Raw genomic sequence first — 27,864 nt, forward strand, 5'->3', positions numbered from 1 at the left:
GGCCCTCTGTCTTAATATGATGAAAGACTCATTTTCTAGTTCTAGAAATGGGTCAGGAGCAGCATCTTTTCTCTCTAAATTAGTTGATTTTACCCAGAGACACAGACTAACCGACTATGGGTTAAAAAGCATAATCAAGATTTAATGCCACCTCTTGGCTCCCAAGACTCTTGGCACCCAAGACTCAATGGGAAGGATGGAATGGGAGTCCTTGCCAAAAAACAGGAATTGTTGTTTTAGTTTCTCCCTCCTTGTTAGAAAAAAGGATTGGTACTGTGCTGACAGCCATGGGTCTACTCTTGTCAGGCAAGAGGAGAGAATGAACTTCCATGAGCAGGTTCCAGGCAGTTTAACAGCAGAGTATAGACAAAATAGTTTTCCTGTGTCCCATCAGACAAGGATATGTGGGTGGGTGGTGCTTACTACTTTTTGGAAGTGATTAGGCAAGCAGACAACAAACAGCCAAATCACCCTGAGGGTGATAAGCTGTTTAGGCATTAGGCTGCTAAAGGGCACTAGTTCTGGCTGGTGGGTAGTGGCACAGGAGTTTCCCAGCAGGGCAACAGTGTATGATTGTTCAGGTTGCACACTGCACAATCCTAAAGGGCTCCATTCACAGAGAGTATAATATGAATGGTGCCCTTAGAGTTGTGTGGTCCCCAACATGCACACTGTACATGCTCAGGCATGTACATACTCCAGTAGTATGTAAGTTCTTTGGAACACGTAGCTAAAAATCAACCAGAAACTTACATTACAAACAAAGCATTAAACCTATATTAAACTTGCTATAGTATGTCAAGTTGCAAGGGCCAATTTTAACTCTAAGGACCATAGACATTAACTCCTTAGCGCCAGGAACCAAGACTTACTCCCAGGGACCAGGCCTATTCTTCCTTGATTTTCTCCACTTAAGTCTAGCTTGGTACTAAACACACGATGTAGGAGGAATGTTCCATGGTGTTGTAGCTGGGGTCATGGGCCAGAATGAACAGGGCAAGGCCAGATGCTCTTCTCCCTAGGGCACAGCGGTATTGCCCAGGCGTGAAAGTTTCCCCAGTGGCCACTTAGAAAGGTTTCTCTGACCAGGGTGACCATACGTCCCAGTTCGCACATGTTTTCCCAGCCTAATTCTCAGTAGCGTTCCAGTTTGGTTGATAAAGCCTATGGTCATGCTACCTGCAGCCTGCGGATGGGTGTCTCTGCTTTGTCAGCCGTCCCCACTCACATCTGAGACCAGCCTTTCCTTTTATTGACCCTTTGGCAGTTCCCCATGATGTATAACTGTGCTTAGGGCACAGCAAGAGCTCTTTACCCAAATAAATGGATATAAGGGATCTGGCAGAGCTTCGTGGGACGATCAGCCATCACATCAAATCATTTCCTTATTTTTCTTTGCCATTTATGACTGGTTTAATATTCCAGTGGGCAAAGAGTTAAAGAAAGAAAGCAGAACACTGTCACACCCAGTGCTTACTAGCCGGACAGAGACTCAACAGAGGACCTTGGCTCTTGGCCTGTGCCATTTGCCTGCTGTCCACAGTTGTTGATGGAGGAGATGCACCGTTGGGTGTGCTCTGTAGTTATAATTACCACCTATGCATGGGAGGGCAGAGGGGCTTAAAGTCCTTCGCAAATGCACGTTCATCCAACACAACCGCAAAACACACACGAGACTGTGCAGGTGCTGCCCAAGGCCTGAACCCAGGCTGCACAGTGGCTCAGAGTTCTGCTTCTCAAGTCCAGCTGCCACTTCTTTGTGCCTCAGTTTCTTCATGTATAAAGTGGTGATGAAGGTTAAATCTCCGGTAAAGTGTGTTGGACACTGCCTGGTAAATATGAGTAGAATTAAAGTGTTAGCTATTTATAGGAGTGGTAGCAGCGATTGGAGAGCCAGAGGACAAGCCCTAAGAATGGTATGAAGCAGGAGTCAGTAACTATCACCCTCGGGGCACATCCGGCCCTCTGCCTGTTATTGTAAATAACGCTTTATCGGAACACAGCTATGTCTGTTTATTTACACAGTGTTTAGAGATGCTTTGTTGAGTAGTCAGGAAAGAAGCCACATGGCCACACAGCCTAAAATATTTATTGTCTGATACTTTACCAAAAAGTTTGCTGCTTAAAGCATAAGTCAGATACTCAAATTCACTTTCCTATTCTACTAGCAATTACTGAGCATTGATTAAATGCGCTAAACTGTATTAAATATTTGAATGTATGTTATCTTATTTAACTTTCATAAGGAGCAGCTCTTCAAGGTCGATGGAAATGTCACCCTATTTTACATATGTTGTTCAGAGCACTTAGGACTTGTGTGAAATTGCAGAGCCAACACTCATCCTCTGCTCTCCTGACCCTGGGTCCAGAATTTCAGGAGTCATCAGGGCAGACGTCTTGAAGGAGTTGGGTTTCCACTTGCTCTTGAAGAGTGAGTGTGGTTGTCAGTAAGCAGGCATGTGACCCAGGGGAGGGCATTCCGGATAGAAGGGACTCATTGATCAAAGGGCCTGAGATGGGAAGCTTGGGCTGCCTTGCCATCTAATTTGTAGAACAGGAGGAAACTCAAGGGGCTGAAGACATGAAGTGGAAGAAGTGGCCTGAGGCCAGGATGTGGAGGGACAGGGTGTTCCTCACGGGAGAACTTGCAGACTGAAAGTTCAAGGGCAGGCCTGTAGATGTATTGTATTTGGCTTTACTGTATTGACTCACACAGGGTATTTTGTTTGGTTTGGTTTTAATTTGAATTTATAACCAACAAATTCCACAATTTTATCTTCTCTTGAAAAGCAAACTATCTAGCCACACTGGACCCACATTCCTGGGAGACAGGAATGAGCTGGAGTGGAGTGCAGCTGCCCCCTTTAGATGGGACGTCTGCTTTCCTGGGGGCCTGATCAGTACCATCTTAGACCCAAGCAAGGGGAGCCCCTATCCTGGGCCCTGGGCTTTCGTAGGACCTTGCTCTGCTCATACCCTTTTCCACAGGGTGAGGAGTCTTTGGGCCAAAGGGATTTTCCCTCTCAGAGCCTGCACCCCCTCCTCCTCCAGGCTGTGCTTCAGATGCGAGGACTCGGAATTCTCTGCATGAATGGCCAAGCTCACTTCCAGGACTTAATGAGCCTCTTCCCTAGGTCTGTCTTCCCGAGGGTGGGCCACACTGAGGGGTGTACTGAGGGGAGCAGATTGTGTTGAGGGTAAGATGTGTGTGGATGGGGCTCTGAGTGCAGGCTAGAGTGTCCACCATTGGCCACCAGCCCCTGGAGCAGTAGGACAGAGCTGGGAGAGAGAAGAGAAGGGACACGGGGACCAGGCCAGAGGACCATGCTCCGCACTGCCAGGTCTCAGCATGAGACTCCTTGGAATCCAAGAACACAATTTGAACTTGGCCTTCTGAGTCAGTATGAAATATATTTGCCAACTTGGGAGGAGAGAGCATAGTTTATTTAACAATTTTGAGCTTGATCTCCAACTTTTAAAATATCGAGACTTACTTATGTGGCCCCCATTTGTGTACTTGCTCCAAGCCTCAGAAATGTCTGGCGTGGCCCTGCCTGCAGTCTCCACTGGTTCCTATTTTTGCCTTACACCAGAGCTGTGTCCCTTATTGATGTGACCTGTTTGGTCCTCATAGGCATAGGAGTTTTTGGCCCTTGCTGTAAACAATTACTGCAGAAGAAGATTGAAGATTTTTGATCAGGGCAGCAGTGGGCCAAAAGGACTGCTGTAGACAGAGACTGAGGCAAGAAGACCAGTGAGGGGGCTGCCGCAAAGGTCCAGCTAGGAGGTTATAGGTCTGAACCAGTGGGAACAAGAAAGGAGGGGATAGACGTAAAAGTAAATTTTTTGTCTTCTGAATTATCTTTAGGTTAGGGTGGCCAACTTATCCTGGTTTGCCTGGGACTTTCTTGGTTTTAGTTCTGAAAGCTTACATCCCAGGAAACCCCTCAGGCCTGGTGACACGGGGAAGGTTGGTCCCCCATCTACTACCTAAACATCAGCCCCATCATATTGAGATCTTACTGTATCTGACCTGACCCAGAGCCAGGGGCACTGGATCTGAGTACAATGTTGCTTCTGGAAACAAGCTGTCTGGCTATTTCCATTCTTTAACCCTCAATCAAAAACTTCTCCTGACTGGGGCAAATAACGCTCAGGACACAGAGGTTTTCCCCAAGTGCTGCAGATTCAGTTCTTCGAGGCGAGGGTGTCAGAACCTGATGAACTCATCAAGAGGCTTAGAATCCAGGTTCGTGCTAGAAGACAAGAAGGTGTTTCCCAGTTCACCTTTGCTGGACACAAGATGTCATTTCTCCACCTGTTTCTGGCCATTGTTGTTACACCAGCATAAATGGAGAGAATATATAGAACCTTGAATGATGGAAATGTTACTACGTTAGGTCCTCATCTGTTCTAGAAAATGTGTTTATTAGTAAAATCAGAATTCTCAGGAAAACAATATTTAAGCCCCAGACATATGGCCTTGGACAAGGAACTTCATTTTCTGAACCTCCGTTTTCTTCATCTATGATGTGACAATCCCTACCATAGATTTGTTCTGAGAATGAATTTTTAAATGCTTCATGTACAAAAGAATTGAAAGCAAGGACTTGAACAGATATCTGTATACCCGTGTTCACAGAAGCATTATTCCCAACAGCCAAAGGTGGAAACAACCCAAGTGTCCATCAGCAAATGAATGGATAAACAAAATGTGGTCTATCCATACAGTAGGATATTATTCAGCCTTAAGTGAAATTCTGATACCTGCTACAACATGGATGGACCTTGAAAACATTAGGCTAAGTTATACAAGGCAGACAGAGAATAACAAACTTTGTATAATTCCACTTACACGAGGCATTGAGTAGTCAAATTCATAGAGACAGAAAGTAGAATATGAGAGGTTCCCAGGGGCTGGGGGAAGGGAGGATCGGGAGTTATTGTTTAATGGGTACAGAGATTCTGTCCGGGATGGTGAAAATCTGGATACCATCATGATGATGATGATCTGGAGATGGATAGTGGTGATTGTTGCACAATATTGTGAATATACTTAATGCCACTTAACTGTATATTTAAAAATGGCTAAAACGGTAATTTTATGTTATGCATATTGTAGCTCAATAAAAAGTAAATGCCTCACGCGGTACCTGGCCATTGAAGCTGCTAGGGGGAATAAAAGAGCTCAAAGGAGATATTAAGATGCTACTGAGTGTTAATTGAGTTCAAGGGTGCGAGTTCCTACTTTAAAGTACAAGTAAACAAAGAAGGATTTGCCAAGGAGCTGGGGTTTGAAGGACGAGGAGACCACGTGAGGAAGGAGGTGAACCCAGGCCGAAGGAGATGTGTATGCAAACTGGGAAGCTGCAGTGTGTTGTGATGGAGACCAAGCGATGACATTGTGTTCTGTTCTGTTTTGTGTTGGAGACAAGAGGTGGGACTGGATTTCAAGGGCCTTGGAGTCCAAGTTGGCCTGGTTAGACGCCAGGCAGATCAAGGCCCTGAAGGTGTTCGGGCAGGGAGGATGGTAGGAGCAATGTTTGCAGAAAGATTAATCTGGGTCGTTGTATAAAATGGATTGGGGTGGTGCGATGCAGGAGTCTGAAGGCCAGCCAAATGCTGTTGTAGGCGTCCTAAATAAACTAGGACGGTGGACACGCCGAAGAAAGGAAGGGATGAATTGGAGGCTAATTTCAAGGGACACTTGATAGACTTAAGATACAGGGGGAAGCGGACGAGGAGACAGAGGGGTAAATATCTAGAAAAGGGATAGTTTAGCTCTGGAGCCAGGGCCCTGCTTTCACATATCAGCTCTGTTGTTTGTGAATTGGGTGACCTGCGGTAAATTACCTTGTCTTTCTGTCCTCAGTTTCCTTGTCCGTACCTTAGGGATGAATGATCCAGCAGTACCTCCCTCACAAGGCTGTCATGGAGGTTAAATGAGTTAATATTTGTAAAATAATTAAAATAATGTTATAAATAAAATAATGATAACAATATACTTCCTATTATTATCTATTAAATCTGGGTAGTAGGTATGTTAGCATCTGTAACATTATTATTTTTATCCTCTCTGACTCGTGGCATGGTCAGAATTCTTATTTTTTTAATTTATTTTATTGAGGTATAATTGACATATAACATTATATTAGTTTCAAGTGCACAACATAATGATTCGATATTTGTGTATATTGCAAAATGATCACCACAAAGCGTCTAGTTAACATCCATCACCACACATAGTTACAATTTTTTTTTCTTGTGATCGAACTTTTATGGTTTACACCCTTAGCCACTTTCAAATATGCAACACAGTATTATTAACTATAGTCGCCAAGCTGTACATTACATCCCCACAACTTATTTTTTTATAACTGGAAGTTTGTACCTTCACATTGTTTTTTGCATTTGAACTTTTTGAAGCATTGCATTAAAATAATGGACTTCAGAAAAAGATATTGCAGAGGAGTGCTTCTTAAATTTTAACGTGCATGCGAAACATTTGGTGATTTTGTTAAAAGGCAGGTTTGGGTTTAGTAGGTCTGACGTGGGGCCCAAGGGTCTGCTTGTCTGACAAGCTCCCAGGTGGTCCGAGGCTGCTGGTCTGCTGGCCACTCTGTGAGCTGCAACATCAAGGTCCACCAGTGTTCTCAGGACTGGGTACTGCCCCAATGGTCCATTGCTGCATTACAAAGCACCCAAACCTAGTAGCTTAAAACAAAAACAATTATTTGTTACTGTTATTGTTACTGTTATTGCTCTCTCTCGCAATTCAGCCGTGCAGTTCTTGCCCAGGATCTCTCACGGAGTGGTTGTCAGATGGTAGCTGGGGCTGGACTCCTCTCCAAGGCTTCCTCACTCTCGTGTCTGATGGTTGATGCTGCTGTCCGCCGGGGCCTCAGCAGGGCTGTCAGCCAGAACATCTCCCCATGACCTCTCCGTGTGGCATGAGGCTCTTCACAGCCCAGCAGCTGGGTTCCAAGAACTAGTGTCCCGAGAGAGAGAGCTAGGGAGAAGCTTTGTCACCTTTTCTAGCCTCACCTCCAAAGTCACACAGTGTCCCCTCTGCCACATTCTATTTGTTAGAAGTGAGTTGGGGTCAAATGCGAAGTGTTGTGATTATAGCTAACAACACTGCGTTATATACTTGAAAGTTGCTAAGAGAGCAGATTTTAAATATTCTCACCACGAAAAAGAAATGAAAACAAAGGGACCCAATATGTACTTTTGACTGAAAAGAAGCTGTACCACTGAGGCCCGTGCTGGTCTTGTATTTAAAACACCAGGGTTGCGCTTCCAACTCTGCCATTTCCTGGCCAGGTAGCTCCCACGCATGTCATTTTACTTTGAGCCTCAGTTTCCCCATCTTGTAAACAGTTTTCTTCTTTGGAGACCTGAAAGTTCAGCGAGCTCATGTACATGAGTGAGCCCGGCCATGTGCCTGCAACTCAATAATTGCTGCTCGTTTGTTGTTGAATGAGAGCTGCAGGGGAGGGATTGGCATATTTCACGTCATTTGAGGAGCATGGAGTCATCACTGACACCTAATGTAATGCAGGGGACCAATACCTGGCTTGAGTGATTAGGCCAAATGACTGTCTGATCATTAAAATATATTCAAGTATCAAAAAAAAAAAAAGCAGTATTTCACTAAGGCCAGCCCATATACAAGGGGGTAGTTAGATTTCTTTTTTGTTTGTTTGTTTAAAGATTTTATTTTTTCCTTTTTCTCCCCAAAGCCCCCCAGTACATAGTTGTATATTCCTCGTTGTGGGTCCTTCTAGTTGTAGCATGTGGGACGCCGCCTCAGCGTGGTTTGATGAGCAGTGCCATGTCCATGCCCAGGATTCGAACCAACGAAACACTGGGCCACCTGCAGCGGAGCGCACAGACCTAACCACTCGGCCACGGGGCCAGCCCCTAGATTTCATTTTTTTAAATATATTTTTATTTTATTTTATTTTATTTTTGAGGAAGATTAGCCCTGAGCTAACATCTGCTGGCAATCCTCCTCTTTTTGCTGAGGAAGATTGGCCCTGAGCAAACGTCTGTGCCCATCTTCCTCTATTTTATATGTGGGATGCCTGCCACAGCATGGCCTGACAAGCGGGGTGTAGGTCTGCACCCTGGATCTGAACCGGCGAACCCTGGGCTGCTGAAGCAGAACGTGCGAACTTAACCACTGCATCACTGGGCCGGCCCCAGATTCCATTTTTTGAAGGGAAAAGTGTCAAAGAATTTGCAGACATGTCTTAAAACCACCCCAGGGTCTTCCTTCAGGAAGCTCTGACAGGAACAGAAGGCTGAGAATGACCGTCCTAGGAAAGCTGGCACGGTGTGTTTAAGTTCGTGAGTTTGAGGTGTTGCGGTGGACCAAAGGGGGTTCTTTCTCCAGCAGGCAGGATCGTGTGTGAATGTCTGGGTCTCTGTCTCCCCTCTAGATCATAAGCTTCATGAAAGCAAGGACTTAGCCCTTTTCTCTGCAATGGTCCCAGTGCAGTAGTTCAGCACAGTGCTTGGGACACAAAAGGGACCCAATAAATATTTATTGGATGGATGAACGAATGAGTGGATGGATGAATGGAAAAAGGGTTAGGACTGAGGCTCTGGGGTCTGGAATTCTGGGAACCTCTCGCAGGATTGGCCTTTTGGGCAGTGCTCCCAGGGAGGGGGACTCCTATGTTTGCTCAGAGGCCACTGTGGCCCCAGGCGTCTGGCCAGTGCTGCAGCTCGGGCCCCCGCAGGCCTAGGGGGCGGTGGGAGGCCTGGATCTGCTGGGAAACCTTTCTCCTGACTTCCACTAAATGGAAACTGAAACTGGAATTGCAGGAGGAGATGAAAGTCTCAGTGGCTGTTTTGATTATCATGCTATCTCGTTTTGAAGAGCTCTGTCCACTTCCTGTTTATAGCCTGAACAGAGCTAAAGGGAGTGAATCTCAGAGGGGGGGCGCTTTCTCTGGGGATTTCTAGCCAGATCAGCAACAGGAAACAGTCAGGACTCTGCCAAGACAGATGTCTTCTGGCCACCCCGGCAGGTGTGATGATGCCCTGGTGGGGCGGCTGGGGGCAATGTGAGTTTCTGGAAGGGCCTCCAGTTCTGTGTCCAGCCTTTAGCATCTGCCACTCATACCCAGCTCCCAGTCCCATGAATCCTAGGGACTTCATGTGAAGTCAGCACAAAGGCACTGGGGAGGGAGGCCCCAAGGAGAGCAGGTGTGATTTTCGGGGCTGCCTGGCAGCTGCGTTTCACTTTCTGAACACCCCATGGGAAGGCTGCCTATGGCAGGCCTTCTGTCTTCCTGGAAAGAATCTCAGGATTTCCTCCAGTGACAGAACAGGACCCCAAGATTTTCAGGGAGTGACCCTAGACCCTATTCCTGTCCTGGCTGCAAAACTGTGGAGCTTGACACAGACAGAGGGGACGCTTGGGGAATTAGGGGCTGGGAGAAAACAGTGATAGAAAAGCAACCGAACAGTTGCAGGACTGCAAATTGCAAGGCTGTCTGATCCAGAATTCTTCCCCGCCCCGCCCCCCCTGACGTGCACACACACCATACACTTGTGTGTGCATGCACACAAACATGCACACCATGCACATGCACTATAGACACACATGTGCACATACATGTGCATACACGCACATACACACCACACACACCTCCCTCCTAGAAAGGCCCTGTGAAGATGGGACATTTCAGCTGACACCTGAAAAATGAGAAAAGCGACCATTCTGAGAGTATTCCAGGCAGAAGGGACAGCGATGGCAAAGGCTCGCCAGCCCCACAGCTGGAGTCTGGGCCCCAGAGGACAGCTTGTGGCTCCCTCTACACCCTACCCTTTCTCAGCTCCGGGCCCCTGAGCCTGCTCTCACCTAAAATGCCCTCCCCCTCTGCCCTAACCTTCCAGCATCTTTCTCATTCCCTCTAACTCCTAAAGTCATTCTCAAAGGGTAGTGGGTATAAACATTGGTCCACAAACTCATGTGCGAGAAATCATAGTTTATTTTCTTTAAATCAAATTATGTTGGACTTTGAGTCTCAGTGCTGCCGGCCTGGCAGGCAGTTTGATCTCAGTCATGCTTGGGGTTCCCTCAGGAGGACCTAGGGTTGTGCACCGGTGCCGTGCTCACCTGCGGAAGGCCACCATCCCTGGTCCTCACTGATGTGTCCTGGATGCACATACTCTGGCCCTCGCAGCCTCTTCTGAAGAGTTCTGAAGAGCCTGCTGAAGGCTGTGTGGCTTCTGAGCCATGCCTGGGGACGGGAACTTGGCAGAGGCTGGGAGCCCTTGGACTCACATCCAGCTTCGCTAGACACACCACCGTATTGCTCTCTCCCAGCCTTCCTCCCCTCTCCTCCCCTCCCCTCTGCTACCCTGCCCCCCCCCCCCCCCGCCGCCACCCCCCCCCAGCTGCAGCTCCTGGAGGAAAGTGCACCCCCGCCCCCCAGGGAAACCTAGCTGAATTTCTTTAATGAATTTTGACTTTTACAAAAGACCTGAAGTTCCACTGACCAAACGCAGCTTCTTTCACAATCCCTGCTCCCCACAGACAAGAAAGCACAAAACCCACCCGCCTGCCAGAAATGGGAAGGAGGGTGACACAGAGGAAGCACCCCCACAGATGTTTCCTGGACCTCGCCGTCAGCATCTCTGTTCTCGCGGAACTTGACCTCCCTGAGAACAAAGCTTCTCTGCCGATCTGTGGGCAAGGATCAGTTTCGATGCTCTTCTTTATACATTTCCACTTCATCCCAGAACAATACTTTTGTAAAAAGTACGATGAAAATGAATTATTAGGAAAATGGGGAAAAAAGGACCAAGAAAATAGGTATCAATTTTTTATTATGGGATTCAACAAATTGCCCTAAAAGCTTCTAAACACTTTTTCTCCATTTCTAGACTCTGCTTGTCGCAGACCGGTAACCTGCTATGGAGGGGCTCAAATTGGTGGGCCACACACTTTGAGGAGCACTGCCTTAGAGCACTCCGGAGGGAGGACGGGGTCTCCTCACCCCTAAAATCGTGGAGCTTTGTGAAGTGTAGACTCTTCACAGGGGTGCAAGTAGAAGCCAGAAGCAGGGACAACCATTCCCCAGTGAGCTGAGAAGCTAAAATTCAGCCTCCTTTACAACTGCCTGCAGTGCAGAGAGACAGGACAGTGTGGGGGTCCGGAGCTCACCCCTGGAGCATGCTGCCTACCGATGCATTCGCACCTTGCCACTTACTGCCACGCCCAAGGATGAGTTAACAGTTCTGAGCCTTAGTTTATCTATCTGTACAGTTCAGGTAAAAGTCCTGTCTCATAGGTCGTTCTAAAAACTGGATGAGTTAAGGACTGGATAATCACATGGAGTTGTACCTGCTATTTTCAGAAAGTTTCCTTAGAATGAAAGCTTCAGGAGGGCAGGGGTTTTCGTTCCCTGATGTTTCCCAAATGCCTATAACAAAGCCTGGCACATAGTAGCTGCTCAATAAATAACTGTCTGTGAATGAATCAATCTTCGAGCCCATGCTGAGCTTCAGAAGGCCCCATTTACCCATTCTTAATCCTTCTTTGCTACGAGTCAGATATTTTCTATATTTTCCAAGCTCAGGTCGTTCAAGGATTTTATCTCCAAAGCCCCACACATTCAAGAAAGACTTGAATTGCCTCTCAGGTCTGAGCCCTGGGGAGAGTGTTTAAGATTGGGCTCAAAATATGTTTTCACATGGACCCTCCAAAACCTGATTCCAACCTTCGTCTCGAGGCCACGTGCTGTGCTGCCCCAGCAGGGTCCGTTGGCCCTGCCCCGAGCACGCTCTTCCTCTGAGAGGCCCTTCTTCTCAGTTCCGGCCTGTGGAAAGATGGCTCACTCAACCAAGCCAGGCTTAAATGTGACCTCCTCCCTAAAGCCGTCCCTGATATCCAGCCAGAGTTCATCGCTCTCCTTGACATCTAATCATTCTTTCTTCTATACTCCCTCTTTAGGAGAAGGCCTTGTAATCTAGTTAATTGTTTGCACGTCTGTTCCTTTGCTAAGGTGGACCTCCTTAAGGACAAGGGGCCACGACTTGGACACATCTAATAGCATTGGTGCTTTCGCAGGGCCTGGCATAAAAATCAACGTTCACAGGGTCCGTGTTGTCACTGGGTTCCCACCTGCAAGTGTAAGGTCAGCAAGCTTCACTTTGGCCAAACATAGCTGTAGATCAGAAGAGGAAGTGAAAGCCCCAGGCCAGCTGCCCCAATACCACGTTTCTCTCCCTACTCTTTAGTCTTGGGTATTTTCTGGACAACTTGATGGTGTCGGAGGAGCGGTGGCCCTAGTCTGAAGGACTGTGTCAGCTGAGGGTGCATATTCCTCAGTCTGGAACCGGAGGCAGAAGGGACCGTGGTTTGTTAGTGAATGTAGGAGAGAGCCCAGCACAGGGCTCAGTGCTCTGGGCGTGTCTGGTTTCCAATCCCGCCTCTGCTGCTGGGTGGCTGGCTGACCGTGGCATGGTTTTCACCCCTCAAAACCTCCCTTTCCTCATCTGTGTGATGTGGGTGATGTTAATACCTCCCTGAAAGGGGCATAGTGAAGGGGAAGCTGAGGGGGACACATGGCCCCACTGCCAGTCTACGGGGAGTGCCACAGGAGGCTGATCTTTGCAAATCCTGGCAAAGTGTTGTGGGCAGAGGGGGCTCACAAACATTATGTCGGCCCCGGCCGCCTGTGCCCTTACTCCATCAATGTGTCTCACAGCACAGGTGTGGGGATTAAGCCAGGTAACATGTATAGGGGGCTTGGCGCCCTGCTCTCCAATAATGTCTTGATAGACATAAGCAAAAAGACTCAATAAATATAAACTATTAGTTGGAATAAATAATCCATGAAGGAAGCTCTGGATGAGGTTTCTAGGTTACAGGCACTGCTGTACCCTAATGGAGGGGGTCAGCTTTGCATCCCATTAAAAAAAGAATCCACCTCCCTTTTATGCCACAAAACACTACCTTGAATTTATTCTAGTGATCGAATGCCACATCCAAAAAACCAGAGGCACTGGAGCGGTTGATCTGGCAGAGGCCTGCATAATAAGTGCATGTTTATTCATTCCACAGAGGTTTACTAAATCCCCACTTGGTGACAGGCACTGCGTATCAGTCAGCTTTCTCTCTAGAGTATGCTGCTGTAACAAACAACCCCAGCAAGGGTTTCTTGCTCATTCATATTTTATGTTGGATGCAAGATGGCTGCCGCTCTGCTCCAGGTGTCTTCACCCTAGGACCCTGGGAGAAGGAGCAGCCTCCATATGGCACACACCATTCTCATGGCATTCTCATGGCAGAGGGAAAAAGGAATAGCAGAACCATCAATGGCTCTTAAAGTTCATGCTTGGATGTGGCATATGTAGCTTGTATTCCATCGGCCAAGGCCAATCATGTGGCCAAGCCCTGCCTCAATGGAGTAGGGGAGTGGACTTGTCCCATAGGACAGCCTTGCCAAGTCTCTTGGCAATGGGTGGAGACGTCGAATCCTCTTGTAGGGAAGGCAGAAAATAATTGAGAATAATACAGTCTGCCAAAATTAGAAACCATCTGTGTATCTAATTTTAGGCTCATAATAACATATGAGGTAGATATTAAAATCCCCATTTTACAGAGTGGGAAATTAAATGTTGGTTTGGCTAACTAACTTGCCCAGGATGTAGCCAGTAATTAACAGGGCTGCCTGTCTTGAAGGTGATTCCAGTGGTGTATAACCAGCCTCAGCCTGGGCAGAAGCTTCTAGAAGACTCATTTTCATATGCATGTTGTCATTCAGTAAGGATTTATTAAGCACCTACTTTGTACCTGGCACTGTGGTAGGCACTGGAAACATGGTGATGGGTAAGAGAGACACTGTTCCTAGCCTCATGGGGTCTAGAGTCCAGTGGAGGAGTAAGGCAAACAGGAAGCACGTAAGGGATGCGTGGAATGTGCTTCCACGAGGGAGAGTGGGGCACGGTGAGAGCCCATGGCAGGAGCACGTCTCTGCTGACAGCTTAGAGGCTGAGAGCTGAAGGACTGTGGCTCTTGTGAAGGGCCTGCCTGGCTGGGTGAGTGCCAAGGACAGTTTTGGATTCAGAACTCCCAAGGGCACTCACGGGAGCTCAGTGCAAATGGGCACGTGCCCAGCCTGTTGTTAACCAGCCTTGCTGAGGCAGTGGTTGTATGGCAGGATCCTCCAGCCGTGTCTGACCCTCATCAGCCTCTGCTGGGGCTTCATCCCACCTTGTACACAGTCAGAGCCGTGCACGCCATGGAGAACAAAGACGCGGAGACTTCAGCCTCAGCCTGAGAGAGAAAGAGAAACCCAGATTTGATCTGACATTGAATCAGTGCAGTGACACACGTTGCTAACCTGCCAAAGCACGCCACTCTCACTTCCCTAAATGGTTTCCATTTTCAAAGCATGGTAATAAAAAGAAGAAAGAAAGAAATTCCCCACCATATTTTGCAAAGTGTATTAGAATAGCAAGAACAACCCTTTTCTTATCACAGCTGTCTCTGTGCTAGAGTGTAGGGCCCAGGATCAGGCCTGCCTCTGCAAACACAAGCAGTTCTGTCGTAAGCAATTGCCCCTCGAACCAAGAAGGCATGTGTGCTGCCAAAGAGGCGGCCTCTTAATGAGGAGAAACCCCAGCTAAAAGCTGGGGCAGGTGTGGCCTGTCCCTCCTGGCATAAGGAAGGCATCTGAAATGTGAGCACATATGTCTTGTAGCAGAACCTTCTGGCCACGCATCACATCTCCGGAGAAATGTTTTGAAAAATGTGCCTCTATTTTCAGCTTGGTTATGGACATGCACATCCTTGAAAATTTCAGAAAATATCAGAAAGCCAAATATATCTATGCTTAATTATGTATATGCATACATATGAATATGGATAAGTGCTCTTCTTACCTTTGATTTTTATCTGAAAACTGCAGGTGGACACCAATGTGCTTTGAGTTTATACTCCCTTTAAAAATCCTGTCTTAGAGTTTAGAAAGGAGCCCATGCTGAGCGGAAGGACCCAACCCCAGGACCCCCAACAGGGAGCGTGCAGAAAGTGCGCTCAAAGCCATCTCTGAGTCTGAGACACATGGGGAAGCAGAAAGAGCTCCATGTCGCTGGGGAACCACACAGCCTGTGTTTTCAGGGTTGACCAGGGGGAAGAGAGCAGATTAAGCAATCGTGTCCCATGCACCATGCCTCAGAAATCAAGACAAATAATATTTTAATGCAATATTTTTTAAAAAGCCAAATCAGCAAATATGGCCAGGGGCCATCTGCCTGTGTTTGTAAATAAAGTTTTATTGAAACCATTTGTTATTGGCATGATTCCAAGTTTTAGCGGCACTGAGTTTATTGTGGCCCCTTAAATTTTATGCCTGAGGCAAGCCCTCACTCACCTCGCCCTAGACCTAGCCCTGCCCCATATCCATTCAGTCTTCCCTCGGCATCCATCCCACACCTACAGAGTGACAGGCGCTGGGAGACAGAGCTAACAGCTATTGAGTGTTTACTATACGCCTGGTACTATTGTAAGACTTTACACATATTGCCTCATTTAATCTCCTCAACAATCCCATAGGTAGATGCAATGATTCATCCCATTTTACAGATGAGAAAGCTGAGGCAGAGAACGGTGAAGAAGGTTTCCCAAGATCAAACGACCAGGAAGAGGCAGAGCCAGAGTTCATATCCAGGCAATCTGAGGGCGTTCATGGAAGATGTCCAGTGGAAGGAAGGATGGCTCAGGTCTGGGAAGCCATCACAGAGGAGGTGACCTTGAGTAAGGTGTTGAAGGATAAGTAGAAGTTTGCTAGGCAGAAAAAATAAATACAGGCTACAGTAGTGAGTGTTTTAGAAGGGCAGGTCCCTCTGGAGAGGTCCTCTCTGGCTTCCTGGGCCCAGGGCCTGCCCTGGAATCAGAGCAGCAGCAAAATTATACAAGGAACTGACCTTTATTAAGTACTTACCCTATGTGCTGGGTACTGAACTAAGTACTTTATGTGTATTATCTCATTAAATCCTCAAATCAGCTATGAATGGCGACTAGTCTTACCTCTGTTTTCCAGATGAAGAGTCTGAGGCTCAAAGAGATTAAGTCCCTTGCTCAAGGCTACACAGATGGTAAGTGGCTGAGCCAGAAAGCAAACCCAGGGAACGCCACAATGCACAACTCCAGTGGGCGCTGTTCATATTGTGGTCCACGCAAAACTCAAGAACCTGGTGCCAGAGCCTCACACTTAGCCAAAACTCTGCCAGTGGTTCTCAAATTTCATTAGGCATCCGAATCCCCAGGAGGGCTTGTTAAAACAGATAGCTGGGCCCCGCCCCCAGAGATCTGATTTGGTAGGTCTGAGGTGGAGCCAATAATTTGCATTGCTAACAAGTTCCCAGGTGACACTGATGCTGCTGGTCCATGGACCAGACGTTGAGAGCCTCTACACTATATTGACTCTACACGGTATGACATAGTACCGCCCTGTTCCCTGAGCTGCCCTGGGAAACCCAAGGACAGGAGGCCATTGAAAGATAATGCTTCTTCCTTCTTGGGACCTAGATCAAAATCAACCCCCTGCTGAGTTTTCCGTTTCTCTTTTTGTTCCAGTTGCCTTTCTTTTCTCTGATACTTGCATTGCGCATCTTGATTGTCCAGGTTCTTCATGTTGCTTTCTGCTCATGTGGATTCTAGTGATTTCCCCACATACGGGTGCTTCTGCAGATTAAGACAGCCCCACGTCCCACCACCTCTGTTCTAAGCCCTCTGTGCTTTCTGGATGATGCAGACCCAAACTGTCAACATGTGGGATGACGAGCACGATGAGTATGTGTTTCCTGGCGGTTCTCAAGGCTCCATAAGGGTCTAGTTATACCAAATAGTCATTCTATGCATTAGTCAAGAGTCTTGGGTTGCACGTGGCAAAACCCAATTTGAGCTGGACTGGGAAAATTGGACACTTACTGACTCACAGAGCCTGGTCACAGGAAGGGCAGGGGCGCAGCCGGGCTGCAGGCGTGACCAACCAGGGCTCCACGTGCCACTGGCCTCTGCTCCTCATCTCTCTCTCTGCCTCTTTCTGAGTGTCAGCATCGTCCTTTTAGGCAGGGTCTCTCCACACAGCTGGAGACATGGCTGCCGTCGACTCTTAAGCTCTCCATTTTCAGTCCCACCTCAAAATAAGGACAAGGAAACATGGTTCCCAGATTCTCGGAAGAGCTCTGAGTGGCCCAGCTTGGATAATTGTTCATCCCTGAACCAGAGACGTTGGCCGTTTTGGATGTCCACCATGTCCAATCTGGGATGAAGTGGAACAGGCTTGTAAAGGATGTTACCTCCCCCTCAAACCATAATGTTGGAATGAGTGAAGGAGCATTTTCCAGAAAACAGAGGAGGAGATGCTGGCAGGAAAATAAAACCCCACAGGTCGGGGGGTGAGTGAATGGGAGGACGCAGCCTTCTCAGTATCAGGCGCTGAGTTGGCAGCTGTGGTAGATGGAGAGAGGTAGGCAAGGAAAGCCCCAGCCTTCCTGGAGCTCACAATCTAGAACACAGGCTAAGACGTGCGGGAGATGTCAGTGAAGCTAGGTGGGAACTTCTGTGGGTCACAGAGGGAGGCAGAGCAGGGGCATCACAAATGCTTTGAGAAAACCTAGGTTCTTCTGGCCAGGCTCATTGTTCACCCACTGGCCAACTGTTAAGCATCCACCATGCGTTGAATAACATGCCTGCATTCAATGAACTTAGTAAAGTGGAATGCCTTAAGGTGGCTTCCAACCTTGTCCCCACTCGGCTAGTCATTCACAAGCTGTCTGTAAAGCTCCCTGAGAAGGAGCATCTACATCTTAGCTAGTTACTGTCCCCAGCCTCGTTATGATGCCACATACGGACTTTCTTCCTATATCAGCTCAGGCTCTTGGAGTGCAAGGCTTTCATCCTCCTGCAGGGTCATCTCGTGGAGAATTATTAGTCTGCCCTGTGGTCTTCTATTTACTCTCTCTGGATCCTGGAGTGGAGATTCTTTTTCTATTCCTTCATGTCATCTCCTTTGACTTCCTTGGCATTCTCACTGGCACTCCTTGTTATCCTGCCCTGGCTTCCAGAGCTTTTTAAAGAAATGGAGCAATCATTGCAAATTCTCCCAAGACATTTGGCTGTGTCTACAGAGACACACTTGACTCCATTTCTCTGACAGAGTGGTGAGCTGGCAGATGGTGGCTCTGAGGACAGGAGGGAGATGTCCTCGGGCTGCTTGTTTCCCTTTCTATCTTCTCCACATGCCTCAGCTCTGCGTCACCTATTCTCAGAGTCCGGCCGTGAAGCAGAGGAAGAATCTGAGGGGCGTAGTGGCTTCAGGAACTTCGTGTGGCGATGGGGGGTATGCGTCACCTGTCTGTCTCCTTTTCCAATGGGAATGCCAATAGCAGCCCGCCACCTTTGCAGAAATGTAGTAAACCAGGTTTAAAGTTGTCCAGTGTCACCTTTGTACTTTCCGTGTTGGCATTACCCTTCTCTGCACCTGTCTTCCTAGAAGCTTCGTTTTTTCGCCGTATTTATTATCTTTGTTTCCTTAATGCCTAGCACGGAGCTCGGACGCAACAGACGTTCAGTAAATGAACTGTCCCCACTAACAGAACTAATGAGGGGACCAGGTCGACTCTTAATATAAAGAGGTGGAGTAGAAACAACACAGTGTGCCAGTTTCCTGTCATATTGCTGGGTTTGAGGAATAATTAAGAACAACCCTTAAGTCCCCTTTAAATTCAGAATCAATTGAGAAATAACACAATGAGCTTTTGTTTGGGGGGCGGGGAAGCTGGTTAGAAAATATAGTTTAGGTCTGTGTGCTGTCTACACCTCTGCCCTGAGTTAAACTCTCCTACCCAGTCTCAGACAGGTCTGGGCAAGCGCAGGCCTCCCCTGGGGGCAGGCTGCTTCTTGAAGGCCAGAGAAGGGAAACAGGTGGCCTGGGGATGCTCCAAAAAGAGTAGAAGGGCTGTACCACGTGTGCTCAGGTCTCTGTCACACCTGCTCTTGCCCCCAGTGACCCTGGAGCTGAGGCCTGCCCTGTGCCCCGAGCCCATGGCAGGCTCTCCACCATTAGGCTTCTTGGTTCTGAGGTCCCAGGAGCTTTGCAAACAACGGATGCTCCTCTGGTATAAAGGAAAGAACCAGGCTTTGGGCCGTGGGCCCACCTCTTGTTGGCGTCCTTGGACAAAGTCCTCTAATCGCCTTGAGCCTCACTTTCCTCAGTGATAGAATGAGGGAGTTATCAAACTTGTTGCCCTTGTGGCTAGGATGACCTCCAATTACTTCCTAAACTGCTCCAATTCTTTTGTGAAGAGGGTTCTTCTTTCTCAAGGCAGTTTAGAAGACCAAGTGAGAGGATTTATAAAATCTGGGAAAGGCTCTGCATGTTGCTTTTGGAACCTGAGGCTCAAGAGAACTGAGCAGCTTGCCCAAGGCCTCGCAGTCCACCAGCTGGGATTCAGCCTCAACTTGTACGTGTGGGTCTCAGACCTGCCTGGGCTCCAAAGGCCCTGACTTCTCGCTAGCACGAGACTTCTCAAAATGAATCTGAAGACCTCTGGGCCACCTGTTAAAAATGCAAGCTCGGGGGCCTCCCTCTAGACATCCTGAATCAGAATATCTGAGAGGGGGCCTTGGAATCTGCATTTTAATAGGCTCCCCAGGTGCTTTTACTGCAGGAGCTCAAGCTGCTGGATTGCAATGCCTTGGAGCTGCTGTATACAGACCAATTGTTCTGATCCGTTATTGTATCTCTGCCATTTCAGGAGGACCTATACCTGTTTCTATAATGTACCAGGCGCTTTCTCACACGTTGTTTCATTTACTTGACAGCCAGAACCTTATAGTAGTTAAGAAGCTAGTTTTGGAGCTAAGCTGCTTGGGGTCCAATCCTAGCTTGGGTGCCTGCTCGCTGCATGATCTGTGTCTCAGTTCCCTTCTCTCTAAGATGAGGACGTGCATCGCATCTCCCTCCGTACAGTTGTTAGGAGGGAAGACTTCAGTTTACGTAAAGTACCTAGAATCGTGCCTGCTGTGGAGTGGGTGCTTAATAAATCTTTATTTCTTTGCCAATGAGGAAGCCGATGGTAGATTTGTGCGGGGTCTCACAGTAAGTGGCCAGACCACAAGCCAAACTCAGGTTTTCTGGCTCCGCTTCCAGGCTTTCATGGACTAAGTCTCTGCTTGCCTTTCAAAGTCACTTAGAATTTCAAGCAGTAAAAGTGCCTGGAACCCAGTCAACCAACAAGTATTTATGGAATGTTTACCGGTGTGCGCAGGATGCTGTGGGGGATGCAAATGCACCTTAGCCACGACTGAACCTGCCTCTAAGCTTCTGGGATGAGCCTGATTGCAGAGGAGCCGTGGGAGGAAAGCACCTTTGCATGGCGGGAGCTGGTCTAGGGAGGTGAGACCAGGAGCATCGGCTGAGGCCTGGCTGAGCTGCCCGCCTGCCCCACCAGCCACAGAGCTTTCATAAAGATGTTCTGATCAGGGAAACGCCTCTGAGCAGGTTAAGAAGTCAATAACACATAATCTAAGTTAGCAAACTTCTCCCTAACATCTAAGTCAGACAAGGAAGGCGATCAGAGGAGATTGTTTGCTTTGTTTTGGTTTAGTTTAGTTTGGTTTTTAACAGGGAAGAGCCAGCTGGCTGTGGGCCCACAGAGGGTCTTTGAGCTCCATAAAAACCAGACCCCATTAATCCTGGAGAGGGGGTGGCAAGACATGGAAGAACAGTGCTGAAACTGGCCTCATCTACTTCAAAAAATTTCCCTAAATCCCTTTAAGCACACGGGAATGGGTGAGAAAAGGGTCCTTTTGGCAAAAGTGGGACTTCACAGAGGAGTCCCCACTCTCGTCCAAAGGGCAGGAGTGCTCTCAGGCTGGCCACACTGAAGTTCAACGGGCTTTCGTGGGCTAGCCTGGGAACCTGGACTTCTTCCTGTGACGAAATGTGTTCATAGTTCTGAACACCTGGTTAATGAATTGCTTTTTGTTAATACAATACAAAATAGAAGCTGTTTGCCTCTCCCCTTCTCCTCCACTCTCCCTTCTGTTCTTCTGTGCCCGCTCTTGTTTGTCATGGTTCTCTCTTCTTTCTCGCCCTCCCTCCTTCTCTCCCTACCTCTCCCCTCCATCCATCTGTTCTTATTTTCTCACCTCTGTATTCCACAGATGGTTTAGGGTGACTTGAAGAAATAGAAACCAACATAGTAAAATGTAAATGAAACATCTAAGATCCAAACAGTGTAGACTGTAGCTTAGAATGCACTTCCAGGGCTGCGTGGATTCGTTTTTTGCGCTCAGTGGCAGATCTTCACAGCTGTGTTGCTATGCAGCCTGAGGTCCTTTGGGCTTAATTGATTGCCTGTTAAGAGTTGGTTCAGGGGCCGGCCCCGTGGCGGAGTGGTTAAGTTCACATGCTCTGCTTTGGCGGCCCAGGGTTTTGCTGGTTCGGAGCCTGGGCTCGGACACGGCACCGCTCATCAAGCCACGCTCAGGTGGTGTCCCACGTGCTGCAACTAGAAGGACCCACAACTAAAATATACAACTATGTACTGGGGCTTTGGGGAGCAGAAAAAAAAAAAAAGAGGAAGATTGGCAACAGATGTTAGCACAGGGCCAATCTTCCCCAGCAAAACAAAACAAAACATTAAAATAGCTTACAAACCAGGGAAATCAGGCTTTGGATATTTTGATGATTTATCACCACAGATTGCAATGTGAGAAGAGCATTGCTGAGTTTATTTCTTATTTAATGAATTGTTTTTTATACAATTGTGATATATTCACGATTGAAAAGGGAAATGTTGTGGGAAGGTACACACTGAGACGTCTTATTCTGAGTGCATGTCCCCTATTCCCACCTCTGCCACCCCTGTAATGGTAAATCACTCTTAGTTGATTTTTTAATCCGTGCGTTGCTGTAAATATAATCAAATTCAAAAATATATTCTTATTCCCCTCCCTTTTTTACATACAGTATTTTGTACCTTCTTTTGTTTTTTCTTTTACTTACTGACTTATTCTGGAGAGCTTCTGATGTCGGTACATATGAATTTATTTATACACATACACACACACAGCTGCGTAATATTCCACTGCGTGGATGTACTTTATTCCAACTTCTGACTCGGCCCATTTTACAGATAGCATGCTGTGGGCTCTGGTCTTCCTGTGGGGCTCGGTTGTGCACTACAATGCATTTAGGGACCAATCAGAACTCTGTGGGGTGACAGTCAGAGCCCCTCAGACCGGGAGACACCCGTTGTTTCTGGAAGACTCAAAGTTTGGTCCAAGGCCAGGCTTGCTGGATTTGAGTGTCCTCACAAGATATTTCAGTGTAAGACTCTATGAGTCAGTGTGTCCAGCGGCATCGAGGAGATTATCTATACAGAAAACAAGTATTGAGATAGGAATTTATTGCATAAATCCATGTAAATAGTCTTTTTTTAGTATTGAGATATGAAAAATCACCTAAGAGGAAATCATTCTGATGGGATACTAAAAACTCACTTAACATGTATATGACTTCCTCTTTCTTTTCAATCTTGACCATTTTTGGAGCTAACTTCTCCACTGACTTTGAGATCCTTAATCCTATATATATATATTTTTTTTCTTTTTTATGAGGAAGATTAGCCCTGAGCCAACACCTGCTACCAATCCTCCTCTTTGTTGCTGAGGAAGACTGGCCCTCAGCTAACATCCGTGCCCATCTTCCTCTACTTTATATGTGGGACGCCTGCCACAGCATGGCTCAATGAATGGTGCATACGTCTGCGCCCTGGATTCCAAACCGGTGAACCCCAGGTCAAGGAAACTGAGTATGTGAACTTAGTCACTACGCCACTGGGCCGGCCCCCCATATAGTTTTAATAATACTTTTGAGGTGGCTAAAATAAATTAGTATAGTGAAGTATATCTCTAGTCTCTTAAGTGGATCTTTAAGTAACATATATTCCTGAAAATCTCCTCGTATGTGTAATTATTGCAAATCAAATGTTTATTTTCATAGAAAACTGACCTCTTAAAGACAATACAAGATGGCTCCTTTTAGAATTAAAGAATCTACCCTTTACAACTTTGGATATTCAGTACATTAACTTTTTAGGAAGCAAGACACCTCTGTGGAATATTCCTGCACTAAACATTTGCTGTCTATAACAAGGTAAAATGTGTTTAGGCTCTTTTCCCCTATATGGGAAATATGCTTAATTGGCTTTTAAAACTCTCTGAGTTTTTCTTTTATTTCGCTGCCTGCCTTTCAGTTAACCTGACATCTCTTTCACCTCATTAAACTGGCTTCAGGGGCCGGCCCGGTGGCGCAGCAGTTAAGTGCGCATGTTCTGCTTTGGCGGCCCGGGGCTCACCGGTTCCGATCCCAGGTGTGGACATGGCACTGCTTGGCAAACCATGCTGTGGCAGGCATCCCACATATAAAGTAGAGGAAGATGGGCATGGATGTTAGCTCAGGGCCAGTCTTCCTCAGCAAAAAGAGGAGGATTGGCGGCAGATGTTAGCTCAGGGCTAAGCTTCCTCAAAAATAAATAAATAAATAAACTGGCTTCAACAGCTAATACTTCATCAAATTCAGAAGACATTTGACCCCCTCCCATCCAGATCTGAAAACAGTTAAACTTAAGCTGTAGCTCAAAAAAAAAAGAAAGCTAATATTTAATAAAGCCTTGATATAATGTGTTGCTTGAGTCAACGATTGAGAAATGGAATGATAGAAAGCAGTGTGAAAGCTTAGGAGGAAAAGTGCATTGGATTACATATAATTAAATGTGTTTTCTTGAATGATTTTCCTGCAGTTCATAGCGAACTTCCAAATATTACAGTGATTTTCTTGGTCTTGATTTACTGGTTTGTCTTAATTTAGTTGTCAATACAGTGAATAACAGAATTCACTTTCATTGGTGACTCTTGAAAGAGGAATTCCAGAAAAAGGGGCTATAACCGTCTGCCACAAAAATACTCCTGCAGCCTTTGCCTCGGATGTAAATTTGAGAGGTTTCCTTTCGGTCCGACTTTTCTCTGCTCAATATTTTCTCTGATGTTCAGGCAGACGCAGACGATTTTCTCAGTGCGACAACCTCTCTGACTTAGATTTTCTATTTCCCTTGTGTTTGTGCCAATTAAAGCAAGCCTCAGGCTGTGCTTCTGACATATTTTCAGAAATTCGTTGTGGAAGAGATGTCAACGGCCTCCCGCGCCACTTTTTCTTCATCTCCTTCCCTCACATCTTTATAATCCTCCCCTTTCTCCTCTTTGAAGTCTGTGTATTTGACATTTTTGGGAAAGATCCTTCGTACATTTGGGTTACTGTAATGGGTAATTACATCAAAGGAGAAAGCTCCAAACTGCTGACACAGAATGACCCATTCTAGAAGCATTTCCTAAAGCACATGCCACTCTTCCTCAATAGACATTTCTCTGCCATTTATTTTGTGCAAAAGGTCACATTTGGGGCCTGATGCTGTCTCCTTCCTCATAAACTTTAAAATAAATATTTCAAGTTGAGTCATAATTTATGGGAACAATCTCATGAACATTCAACAAGAAGTTATCGCTATGACGTTGAATTTTTTTATGGCCTTTGGTGGGGGCCATGTGACTATTTACATTGTTAGGACCATGTGCCGACCCTTTTATGTTCTGCTTTTCTTTTCCATAGTGTGATTTTCATGTACACATGGCTTCATTTTTCAGCTTGGCATGAACATTTTTAATCTTGTGGTCATGACTTTGATGTATCTTCTCCAAAGTGAATTATTGGGTCAAAGAATACAATTTTATTGTTTCCTGGAGTGCTTTGCTAGCAGTAACAGAAAATCATGTCTCAGTTGGCTTAAACAATATGGAAGCAACATAATTGTCCATAGTAAGAACTTCTGTGGTGGGACTACTCTGGAGTTGTTTAATTTCACAACGTGGTGACATCCTCAAGGGCCCAGCTTGCTGCCATCTTTCTGTTCTGCCATCCTGAGAGGATCCTCTCCGTCTTCAACCAGCTACTCTCATGCTCACAAAATGGCTGCCACAGTCTAGGCATCACCAATCCTCCTCAATATGACAATGTTCAGTGGAAGAGGAGAGGGAAGTTTTTTCATCCGTGTCTCTTTTAAAGAGCAAGGAAACATTCCTCAGAGGTCCCTTTCAGGCGTCTGTTTCATTGTTTGTTCACTGTTTCATTGGTAGTGACTTTCCTAAAGCAGTCACTGGCACGGGGCGTAGGATTTCTGTGATTGATCTAGTGAAGCACAAGCCCATATGGAGGAGAGCAGCTTCCCTGGACTGGACAAGATCTGACCCACAGAGAGGGATGGTTTCTGCTACACTTTCCTTGCACGTATTTTGGATTATTCTCCCAAGAGGTAAAACCACTTTACTGGTTTTGCTGTAGAGGCAGATGAAGGAGTACCAGACTACAAAGTCTAAGTGTGCTTGTTCCCCGACAAAGCTAAGTCTCTCTCATGTTCACTTATTGTTATAAATCTGAAGGGTAGTTATAAAATGAAAATATTGTTTTAATGTCTGTTTCTGTAACGATAACAAAGGTATATGCAGTCTCCTTAGCATGATTAGTCTGTTGCCATTTCCTTTGGTGTTTCACATTCATTGAATTTGAAAACCCCAATCTAACCAATTTTATATTGGTTTTTGCCACCAATAATCATTATCCCTACACAATTTTTGAATCAGAGATCATGTCAACTAAGTAAGCCTGTATTGCAAAAATCTTTCCTATAAGAGGTTAAAGTTTAAAAATAGGAAAAAGAGGGCCGGCCCAGTGGCACAGGGGTTAAGTGCGCGCGTTCCACTTCTCGGCAGCCCGGGGTTCACTGGTTCGGATCCCGGGTGCGGATATGGCGCTGCTTGGCAAAAGCCAGGCTGTGGTAGGTGTCCCATGTATAAAGTAAAGGAAGATGGGCACAGATGTTAGCTCAGGGCCAGTCTTCCTCAGCAAAAAGAGGAGGATTGGCAGCAGATGTTAGCTCAGGGCTAATCTTCCTCAAAAAAAAGGAAAAAGAAAGAATGAAAGCAAAAGAGTAGATGAGTGTGTTGGGAGGTATTCACCGCCAAAGAATAGAATCTTAGGTGCTTTGGGATTGAAGGGCAGGCTGAGTCTGGAGCAAAAAGGACACCCCTTCAGCAAACAGCCACGGGGCCCTCTCCTAGCAGACCCCCCATCCCTCCCTCCCTCCCTTTATCCAAACATCAGGTCAGGCCATCCTGTCATCCTGCCCAACCATGACTAGAAAGGCATGCAGCTGGGACACCTACCTGTAGTTTGTCGCACATCTTCTCCAACTCCAGAGGTCACCGTCACTTTCTCAATTTTCCTCTCTAGTTGCACTCAGTGCTGCCCAGAAGTCCCTCTCCCTTGTGGTCAAGCTGGTGGTAAGTCCTGTTTCATGTTGTCAGCCACTTATAATTGTGCCCCCCGGTTCCAATTGCCTTGAATCCTTGCATTCTCAGAGTGGAGGACCCTAACCAAAACAACAACAACAAGGTTTTCTCTAATATGTACCACTCCAAATAGGTTATTTCAATACATTATTCTAGTAAGAGACCCTTCACAGGCGTGCTTACTCCTATGATCAGGGATAACATGGGTGAGGAGATTGAGAGCTCTGTCGGGCCCGAGTCTCGGCTGGCTGTGTGGACATCTGCATAGAAACTCTGCAAGCTTCTCCTGTTGTCATCGAAACTCGGTGCATCCTTTCTTATCCCATCTAAGTTGTAAGATGCTGTAGGCAGTTGCCTTCTTAACCACTGGCCATGTGGGCCCTTGGAGCACATCTCAATCTGTCTCTAAAAATCCCCATCCTAATCTAAATGCTGGACTGCCACCACTTAAGAATTGTTTCTCTCAATATCCACCGAAGGGGGAAAATATGGTTATTTCCTAAATTCTTTGTATACCAGGATGGAAAGAATTTAGGGAAAAACAAACTCCTTATGTTCACAGCTGCTTAACTCATTGTTTCCTTATGGTTTGGCTAATAAAAGTCCATATGCAGATGCAGTGGGCTGCCCTTCAGTGTCTCAGCACAAGCGGATGGCGCCGCGCACGCACATACTTCCATGCGGTATTGTCAAAGCACTTTCCATGGTGACCCCGAGCTGACCCCAATCTAAAGATGGGCCCCAGAGTAGAGTCTAGAACCAGCTCTTTAGATGCTTAGCCCAAGCTGAAAGAGTTACCTTTAAAGCGGCTCAAAATTTTAACTCTCCGTCAAAGCAAGAGTGAAGAATGCCGCTAAATAGGACAAAGGCAGCTTCTCTTCACCCCACTGGGCATCCGTCCAAAGCTGCAAGTCATTTGGGTGTGGGAGTACAAATTGGAGTCAATGACATTGCCAGAAATTGGCACCTTTGTCAGAACACCTTGCCTTTTTGTTCATTGTGAGATCAGCAGGTGCCCAGAATCCTGTGATTCTGCAGAGAAAAAAATAAGAAGACAATGTGGAAAGCTTTCTATTTTGCAAATTTCCCCTCAGCGCTGAGTAATTTGTTTTCCACTCATGTAGGACTTTATCTTTTGTTGGTGGGGACTTCCTCTAAGGTACAGCCCAGGGATATGGGCTCCCTGAGGGCAATTCCCCCTTCCCTCTGCTTCTGACTGTGGCAGGAGACGGGAGACTGGAGACAGCAAGCTTGGGTTGACACTGGCTCTGAGAGAAACATCCCTGCCTCCTTGGTTGGGGAAAGAGCCAGGATCTTTTTAAAATGCTGCCTTTTGACCACCTTCTCTCTGTGACTCCTGGTTTTGCTTTTTCCTCTAATGGCTTTTCGTCATAGTGTTAACCATCACCTATTTCTTTAAGACT

General features: G+C 46.7%; 1 protein-coding gene and 1 long non-coding RNA gene across 26 annotated transcripts in view; one reads left to right on the top strand and one right to left on the bottom strand.

The window, feature by feature from the left end:
- PALM2AKAP2 (PALM2 and AKAP2 fusion) overlaps positions 1 to 27,864 on the top strand; it is a 467,689-nt gene that overhangs the window by 274,743 nt on the left and 165,082 nt on the right. The window lies entirely within an intron of this gene.
- On the bottom strand, positions 22,116 to 27,376 carry LOC111770562 (uncharacterized). Its single transcript, XR_002803827.2, has 3 exons — positions 27,239 to 27,376; positions 26,315 to 26,520; positions 22,116 to 22,413 (listed from the first exon to the last, which is right to left on the bottom strand). It is a non-coding gene; the product is annotated as an uncharacterized lncRNA (long non-coding RNA).

Source organism: Equus caballus, chromosome 25, assembly GCF_041296265.1.
Source record: "Equus caballus isolate H_3958 breed thoroughbred chromosome 25, TB-T2T, whole genome shotgun sequence".
NCBI classification, from domain to species: Eukaryota; Metazoa; Chordata; class Mammalia; order Perissodactyla; family Equidae; genus Equus; species Equus caballus.